The following is a 9230-nucleotide window of genomic DNA, read 5'->3' as shown; positions in this document are numbered from 1 at the left end:
TGCTAAACCGACTGCAATGAGCCTCTCGGAGAATACGCTGTCTCAACTCCGAAATATCAGGCACAACAATACGATTATTCACGAACAAAACATCATCTCTAACCTGGAATTCAGACTGATGGCCCGATCTGACTTTCTCTACTGAAATCTGGATGCTCGGCTCATACTTCTGTGCTTCTCTGATTGCAACAAACAACTCTGGCTCGGCTTGAATAGCAAGCACTCTGATAGTCTTCCTATCTGTTTCAAACTCTAAACCAGAAGTGCAACAATCATCGATCAACTGGGAAACACCCATAGTAGAAAGAGATAAAGAACAAAGCTTTCGGCTCAAGGCATCTGCAACTGCATTAGACTTCCCCGGATAGTACTTGATTTCACAGTCGAAATCCTTCAATAGATCTAACCATCTCCTCTGTCTCATATTCAGCTCTGCTTGAGAAAACAAGTACTTAAGACTCTTATGGTCAGAAAAGATCTCGAAAGACTCACCATAAATATAGTGACGCCAGATCTTCAGAGCAAAGACGATCGCAGTTAGTTCAAGATCATGGACCGGATAACGAGTCTCATGCGGTTTCAGCTGCCTTGATTCATACGCCACCACATGCTTATGCTGCATAAGAACACAACCCAAGCCTCGGTTAGAAGCATCACAATAGACTGTGAACCCTCCAGTACCCTTCGGAATAGAAAGAATTGGAGCACTGGTCAGTCTCCTCTTTAGATCAACAAAGCTAGCCTCACAATCTGGAGTCCAGACAAAAGGCGCATTCTTCTGAGTCAGCTGGGTAATAGGCTTGGCAATAGACGAGAAACCCTCGATGAAACGACGGTAATAACCAGCTAAACCCATGAAGCTTCGGATCTCAGGTACTGATGTCGGTCTAGGCCAATTCATAACTGCTTCGATTTTGCTGGGATCGACAGAAATCCCATCTTCAAAAATAATATGACCGAGAAAGACAACTCGATCTAACCAGAATTCGCATTTCGATAGCTTGGCAAACAACTGCTCAACTCGCAAAATCTGCAAGACGATTCTCAAGTGCTCTGCATGGTCAGTACGGTTCTTCGAGTAGATAAGAATATCATCGATGAAAATAATGACGAACTCATCTAAATAACGCTGAAAGATACGGTTCATCAAACCCATAAAAACAGCTGGAGCGTTAGTCAAACCGAACGGCATGACTATAAACTCAAAGTGACCATACCTCGTTCTGAATGCGGTCTTAGGAACATCTTCCTCTCGCACTCTCAGCTGATGGTAGCCTGACCTCAGATCAATCTTAGAGTAGACAGAAGAACCCTGCAGTTGATCAAACAAGTCATCTATTCGGGGTAAAGGATATCTGTTCTTAATTGTAGCCTGATTCAATTGGCGGTAGTCGATACAGAGCCACATAGAACCATCCTTCTTCTGAACGAATAGAACAGGAGCACCCCAAGGCGATACACTAGGTCTGATGTATCCCTTGGCAATCAAATCCTCAAGCTGCTCCTTCAACTCTCTCAATTCAACAAGTGCCATACGATAAGGAGCTTTTGAAATAGGTTGAGTACCTGGCACTAAGTCAATGCTGAATTCGACTTCTCGAATGGGTGGCAATCCAGGAACATCTTCCGGAAGCACATCAGCAAAATCTCTAACCACTGGTAAGTCAACCAAAGCTGGGCTAGATTTCAGTACATCAACCGCATAAACCAAAAATCCTTCTGCACCTCTCTGTAACAAACGAGTCATAGATAACACTGAAATCAAAGGAATTCTAGATCGAGAACCCTTACCAAAGAATTTCCACTCGTCTGCCATTTCAGGTCTGAACCTGACAACCTTCAGAAAACAATCAACTGTCGCCCTGTACTTGGTTAAAGCATCTATCCCGACAATACCATCAAAATCTGACAGTCCAAGTACAATACAGTCGAATTCTAACAAATTTCCCTCAAAACAAAGTTCACAGTTCCTGACTAGTCGGATAGAAACAATTCCTCCACCCAAAGGTGAAGTAACAGCTACTACAGTAGGCAACAATTCAGTTGGCAAAGCATGCAATAACACATATTTCTCAGAGATAAAGGAATGGGAAGCACCTGTATCTATCAAGACATGAGCAGAATGACCAAAAATCGAACATTTACCTGCTATGACATCGTCAGGTGCTGCCTGAGCCTGATCCTCTGTCAATGCAAAGACTCGTGCTTGCTGTCTCGGAGGCTGATTTGCACTAGAGTTACCTCCCTGTCTGTTCTGCTGTTGCTGGGGTTGGAAAGAGTGCACTGCAGACGACTGCCTCTCCGGCTGAGCTGCAGGTCTAGACGAACTCCCACTCTGAGCTTTATCTCTATTACGTTGAGGGCACACTTTAGAGAAGTGTCCCGGTTGCTGACATGTGTTACAATTGCCGAATACTCCCACACACTGATCCGGTGAGTGTCTTCCTCCACACTTGCTGCAGTACAAGGATGATGACCCAGAACTCGGTCCTGAACCGAATTGCTTCGAACCACTGGAACTGGACGAACTGTTCCCCTGTCTCTTGAACTGTTTACCTCTTGCCTTGTACTGATCCTTTCTGTTTCCCCCACTGTTTCCACCTTCATACCTCTGCTGCTGGTTCTGATGTTAAGGTGGCTGATTCTGGTACTGAGATGGTTGGTTCTGATACTGCCTCTGCTGCTGAGGTGCCCCCTGATTACCTCTTTGCCTCCACAAGCCTGCTTCTGCTCCCTTTGCGTAATTCATGGCATCCGCAAAGTTGCTAGGCCTGTTGGTGTTAACCAACGTGAAGACATCGGGGTTTAACCCGTTGATGAACTGATCTGCCTTAGCTTCTTCATCTCCGGCAATTAGCGGTGCAAAACGCAACAGACTATCGAACTTAGCCACGTACTCTTCAATGTTCAGATTCCCTTGCCTCAGATTTGCAAACTCTGCTCCCTTATCCTTACGATACGAGATAGGGAAAAACCGCCTATAAAACTCAGATTTAAAAAGAGTCCAAGTAACCTCTGTACCTCTACTCTCAATTGCTTTTTTTGTCATGATCCACCAGCTCTTAGCACCACCACGCAGCTGATGAATTACTAACCTGATTCGGCGGTCATCTGTGTAGTCAATGGAATCAAACAACTGATCCATATCATCCAACCAACTCTCACAGTCAACTGGATTTTTTGAACCCATCAACAATGGCGGATTGAACGACTGAAACCTCTTCAGCAAGGTTTCCATAGGAGTCGCTGAAGCATCCAACTGATCAACCTCAGTGCTAGCTTGCTCAGTCGCAGGGATAACTGGTGGTGTGTTTCTGTTTATCACTCGACGAGGACCCATCTGATAATCAAAGGTTAGCACACGAGATATCTCAATTGCTACCGTCAGTGCCCTTACAACCGCTTGGAATACCGAATACCAGTCGAGAACAGAAACAGTTATATCTCAAGTAGATCATGCTTTATTAATTTAAATCACACAACCATGTAATTCAAATAATGCTCAAACAATAAAGCATGCTCGCATGGAATTAAGTACACAATTAAATAATTCAAACACATGCGAGGAGTCATTGCACACAGACTCAATCTACCCCGCTCACTTTAGTTCGACCAAGAATCTTAACGCTTTGATACCACTTAATGTGAGGCCTCGATTCTAATCATCTAATCTCAGAATAAACAATAATTACGCATACAAGATCTAAGATTAAAAGCAAAGTTTTTTTTTTTTTTTACACCGGGTAACGCGCGGGCGCGCCACCCGAGGCACGGGCGCGCATACAGCCCTGCCCGGGCCTCCGAGAAAGGGAGCAGAACGCGCGGGCGCTCCTCACCAGGCGCGGGCGCACATGGCCTGCTGTTTCAGCTCAAAATAAGGCTCCAAAAGTGCAATCCAACACCCGGAAAGGCTCCGACATGATCCAACTAACACTTTTTCAACAACGAAGTATTCAATTACAAGAAAGAGTAGAACATGCATCAATTCTAAGTTTCAAAATCCAAAATACAAATCGAGTTCGAATACAAAACATATCAAGTTCGAGTTCTAACATGCTCCAATCTTAAACTAGATAAACATGCTAATTCGACTTCTAAACCGAGTCTCACTTCTACTACTTGCCCTCGAAGCTAACCATGCCTCTTCTGACTTGTTCCTGCCCCACCTGTTGCCAAGTACACATACAAAACAAAGCAACAGCCGGATAACCGGTGAGAACGACATTCCCAGTAAAAGCAACATAACAAGTAATACAAGTAACAAACATGATTTCAATACAATAACGAAATCAATAACATCGTAATGAATGCATGTCTTTAAACAGGGATATTAAATCTGATAACGAGGGATTGCAGCTGTGCCTTTGGGATCCCGAGGGTAAGATCACGTAACAACTCACCGACTCTCCCAATCGAGGTGGTGCCACGTATCTCACTCCTCTAGACTTTGAGCAACTATAATGAGTATGCTAGCACCAGACGAAACGACTACGACCTGGGCCACTCAATCATAGTTCCCAAACGTCTAAACAAAAAGGGCGGTTCTGCCCGCTGAAAACAAGATTGGCTCAAGATGAATGCATAACAGAAACATAAAACATAAGCCAAAACAATCAAACAAGACACAAGTTCCTCATGCTAGAACAAGTGTAGATGCAAGTACGTGATTTCAAAAGGGAAAACTCGAGAACCACAGTCCCGAGTATGCTATCCCGCTGCGATGACTGCTTTTACCTTTCAATGCAGTTGCTCCAACTCTGGATAAGCTACAAAAGAGATTGTATAAACAACTACACAATCTAACAACAACAAGGCAACGGTTCAAGGAAAACTCTTTATACCGTTCTTCGTCCAACTCTCGACGAACAATGTTGCTAACACAGGGCTCGACAAACTCCAACGAATCTGTAAGAATTCAAGAGTTGATCAACAACCACGATCACTCACACGCCAAGACTTCAATCAATACAAAAACGATTCGAAAACCCAAAACTCAAACCGACGGCATAACGGCTATAAACTGAACAAACCGGAAATGCAGACAGCAGTTCAATACCGATATCAACTCATATCAATGCCCAAAACAACAATAACAAAGCAAACCCATCAATCTAAAAATCCACATTTTCGAAAATGGCTTCCAAAAATCATAACAAATCCGAACGTCGCTCTAATTCAAAACCGACAGATAATAAACAATCAAAACTCTGTCTGGAACAACATACTCGAATCTCGAACGATTCTAACAACATCCAAAAACTAGAATGTTATTTGATCGTAGAATAACTTACAATATAACAGAGCTCTCACTGCAGTGATCGATAATCTGCCTTCAGAAATAAATTCCAACGGCCGGATCGAGCTCGGGATGAAATTTGGAAGCTTGAAGAATCGATTTCTTCAACAATGGAGGAGGGAGGCGTGAAGAGGAAGGTGATGGAGAAGAGAATGGGTCCAAAAGCCTTATAAATATCTATAAAAACTGATAATTGCGTTTTAGTCCCTGAAAAATCCAATTTTTGCAAAAAGGACCCTGATCAAAATCAAACCGGCTCGAGAACTCTGTAATCTCTGATTAACTCAAATAAATTCAATTAAGATAAAAACGGGGCGTTACATTATTGGACTTCGGAAGAGATTATGGGCTTTTGACTTTGGGCCGGATCGGAAGCTCCGAACCCAGATCGAAAGTTCCAATCCTAGCCACTTCGAAACCTCATCGGAAGCACCGATATCGGAAGCTCTGATCCTGGAACGGACGTTCCGATCTCCAGCTGCCAGCAATGTTCAATGACTCAGCCGCGAGTTTTGACAAGTGTTGAATGTAGAGCAGATCGGAAGCTCCGATCGCCCGATCGAAAGTTTCGATCCCGATGTGTCACACATGCATGCAGTGAGCTGGATCGGAAGCTCCGATCCTGAAATCGGATGTTCCGATCCTGGCCGGGAATTTTGCCTATAAATAGGGCTTCTCAGATTCATTTCTAAATACGAATTCCCGAGTTTCCTTCTTCAGTCATATAGTGTGAGTTATACACTTGAGGGCCCTATCGGTTATAATAGAGGTTCTGGAATAACCAAGGTGTGGTTATAGTCATCCGGGACTAGCGACTCCAAAGGACTAACTTGTTGGAGAAACGCGGCGATCAGATCAATTAGGATTGATACCCGGTGCAGCGAAAGTTTAAAAATTTTAATATGGAACGATTCCATAATGGGTATCAACCTTACGATTAAATTGTGTGTGTAAAAATTAAATAACAATTATAAAATTTTTACCTTTAATCTCGAATCGAGATTTTGGACACCAACAGATTTCTCTGCTCTTGTTGTATATCCCTGGAACTGATGGACGAACTGTTCTTCAATCAGGTCCACGAACGGATATTTAATCCCTCTGATAGATTGCACTAGAAAATCTATCAGAAGTTTTCTACGAAGAGATTAACGAATTTGATCCGTTAAACCAGACTGTAATTAAAAATTCACAGGCTGGATTTTTCCGACAGAGAGAGGGAGGGGGCGGCCACTTTTTGAGAAAAATACTTAGGGTTTTCGAAAATTGTGACCTGTTGTATGTAATTTCTGTACTGCAATAACTTATTTATAATGTAGGCCGCTAACAGCTTAGGGCCCATTAGTCATAAGTTCAAGCCCGACAAGCAAAGCCCGCATGTTCAGAAATTAATATAAAATTTATCGTGACTCCGATTGATAAACCGATTTCACCAATGTGCACAGAAACCATTTCTGCACCTTTTAAAGTCAAGATAAATTTTTCTGAATCCGAATTCAGTGATTTCCAAAAATGGCCATCCCTATGTCATTTTAGGAAATCTTACTCCTCTACTCTTAAATAAGAAGTCCAACTTCTTCGTTCATTAAATTTAACTCTTTAAATTTAACTATCTCAACGGGGATTAAAAATCCATTACACTGTGTGACCCTCAATGGTTCAGGGATACAGCTAGCCGTGGGCTCACAACTCCTTGTGACTCGGAACAACAATTTCCGACTTGCCCATCGAATAATGGTAAGAGCGCCTAGCAACATCGCCCCATGATTCCCTAGGTATCACTGATAGTGCCTACAAGAACCAATAGATTTTGGTTAGCATACAGTACGGTCCCTTCATCCATATATCCCGATCGAATCAACAACCATTGGTATATCGAGAGTCGCTCAAGATTCGATAACTATGCAACACATCTTGAAGATCAAATAGTGACATCGCATGTGCTACTAAGAAACCATTTCTTAAATCACATCATGTACTCTGGCCAGAGATTCGTCACACTAATATCTCCTCAGATCGCATAGGATATCCACACTCGCAAGTATGTGGTGAATCCTTGACAACAAAGCATCGACTCCTATATGTGTTGTAACTGTACCCAATCCCGACACCTGATGACCCCAATAGAGTCGGTAAACGAGTCAAAGCACAGTACTAGCATATAGAGTCTCAATGATGTTTCAAGTAGTAAGGACTAATGGTGTACAACCAAAACCGCGGACTTTATCCACTCGATAAGTGATAACCACTTGGAAAGTCCGGATAGGGTAGTTCGATCATTCATCATATGAATATCCATTTGCATGCTTCGAACATCTCTATGTTCCCTACCAATGAAACGTGGTACTCTGCATCGCAAATGCTAGTCTCAAACTCGAGCGATCCTTCTCCTTATTATCGGACGGCTCAATCGACTAGGAACAGTTTAGAATATACAGTGACTATAAGATGTGTTTCATGATAGACATCCCCATGTTCTACCACATCTTACATACACTATAGTATATTCAAGGTCTTTATCAAAACAACAATAGTATATCACAATATAATAATATGAAGAAAGATAAAGTCATTGCCATTAATAAAAGTGTAAATTATATTAAACAAAAGATTGTTTATACAAAGAGTCATCAAAGCCCTTAGCCACAAGTTGGCTCACCGGGCACCTACTCTTTCAATCTCCCACTTGCCCTAAAGCCAACTAGTCATACTACGTAGACCCATTGCTTCGCGATGTTTGTCAAATAATGGTCCTGGCAAGGGCTTAGTAAGTGGATCAGCGATATTGTCTGCAGAGGCCAATCTTTCGACAGTGATGTCTCCTCTTTCCACAATCTCCCGGATGATGTGGTATTTCCTCAGTACGTGTTTGGATCTTTGATGAGACCTTGGTTCCTTTGCCTGAGCAACGGTACCCGTGTTGTCACAGTACACCGGGACTGGACCAACAACTTCAGGAATGACGCCCAACTCTTGGACAAAATTCCTCATCCAAACGGCCTCTTTAGCAGCAGCTGATGCTGCAATGTATTCTGCTTCAGTGGTGGAATCCGTTGTGGTGTCCTGCTTGGAACTCTTCCAAGAGACAGCACCGCCATTGAGCATGAACACAAATCCAGAGGTTGACTTCGAGTCATCCACGTCACTTTGGAAGCTAGAGTCGGTATAGCCTTCCAATTTTAGTTCTCTTCCTCCATATACCATGAAAATATTCTTAGTCCTTCGTAAGTACTTAAGAATGTCCTTCACGGCTTTCCAATGCATTTGACCGGGATTAGCTTGATATCTGCTCGTGACACTCAGAGCAAATGCTACATCCGGTCTGGTAGATATCATCCCATACATGATACTACCTATGGCTGACGCATATGGTACATGTGTCATTTTCTCTATCTCTTCATCCGTCTTGGGACACATAGACTTGGATAGAGAAACTCCATGACACATGGGTAGATGTCCTCTCTTGGACCCATCCATTGAAAACCGTTTCAATATGGTGTCGATGTAGGTTGATTGAGTGAGTCCTATCATTCTCTTAGATCTATCTCTATAGATCTGTATCCCTAGAATATAGGATGCCTCACCCAAATCCTTCATCGAGAATCTACCTGATAACCATATCTTTGTTGACTGCAACATCCCTACGTCATTCCCAATGAGTAGGATGTCATCAACATAAAGTACTAAGAATGTCATAGCATCCTTAACTACTTTCTTGTACACGCATGGTTCCTTCGGGTTCTTGATGAAACCAAAATCTTTTATTGTTTCATCAAATTTCTGGTTCCAACTTCTTGATGCTTGTTTTAGACCATAAATTGATCTCTGAAGTTTGCATACCTTATGCTCGCTTTCCATGGATGTGTAACCCTCAGGCTGCTTCATTTAGATTTCTTCCTTAATGTCTCCATTAAGAAAAGCAGTCTTCACATCC

The sequence above is a fragment of the Henckelia pumila genome, chromosome 1, assembly GCF_033568475.1.
Source record: "Henckelia pumila isolate YLH828 chromosome 1, ASM3356847v2, whole genome shotgun sequence".
Classification (NCBI taxonomy): Eukaryota; Viridiplantae; Streptophyta; class Magnoliopsida; order Lamiales; family Gesneriaceae; genus Henckelia; species Henckelia pumila.
The sequence above is the reverse complement of the archived record's forward strand: the minus strand, read 5'-3'. Positions refer to the sequence as shown.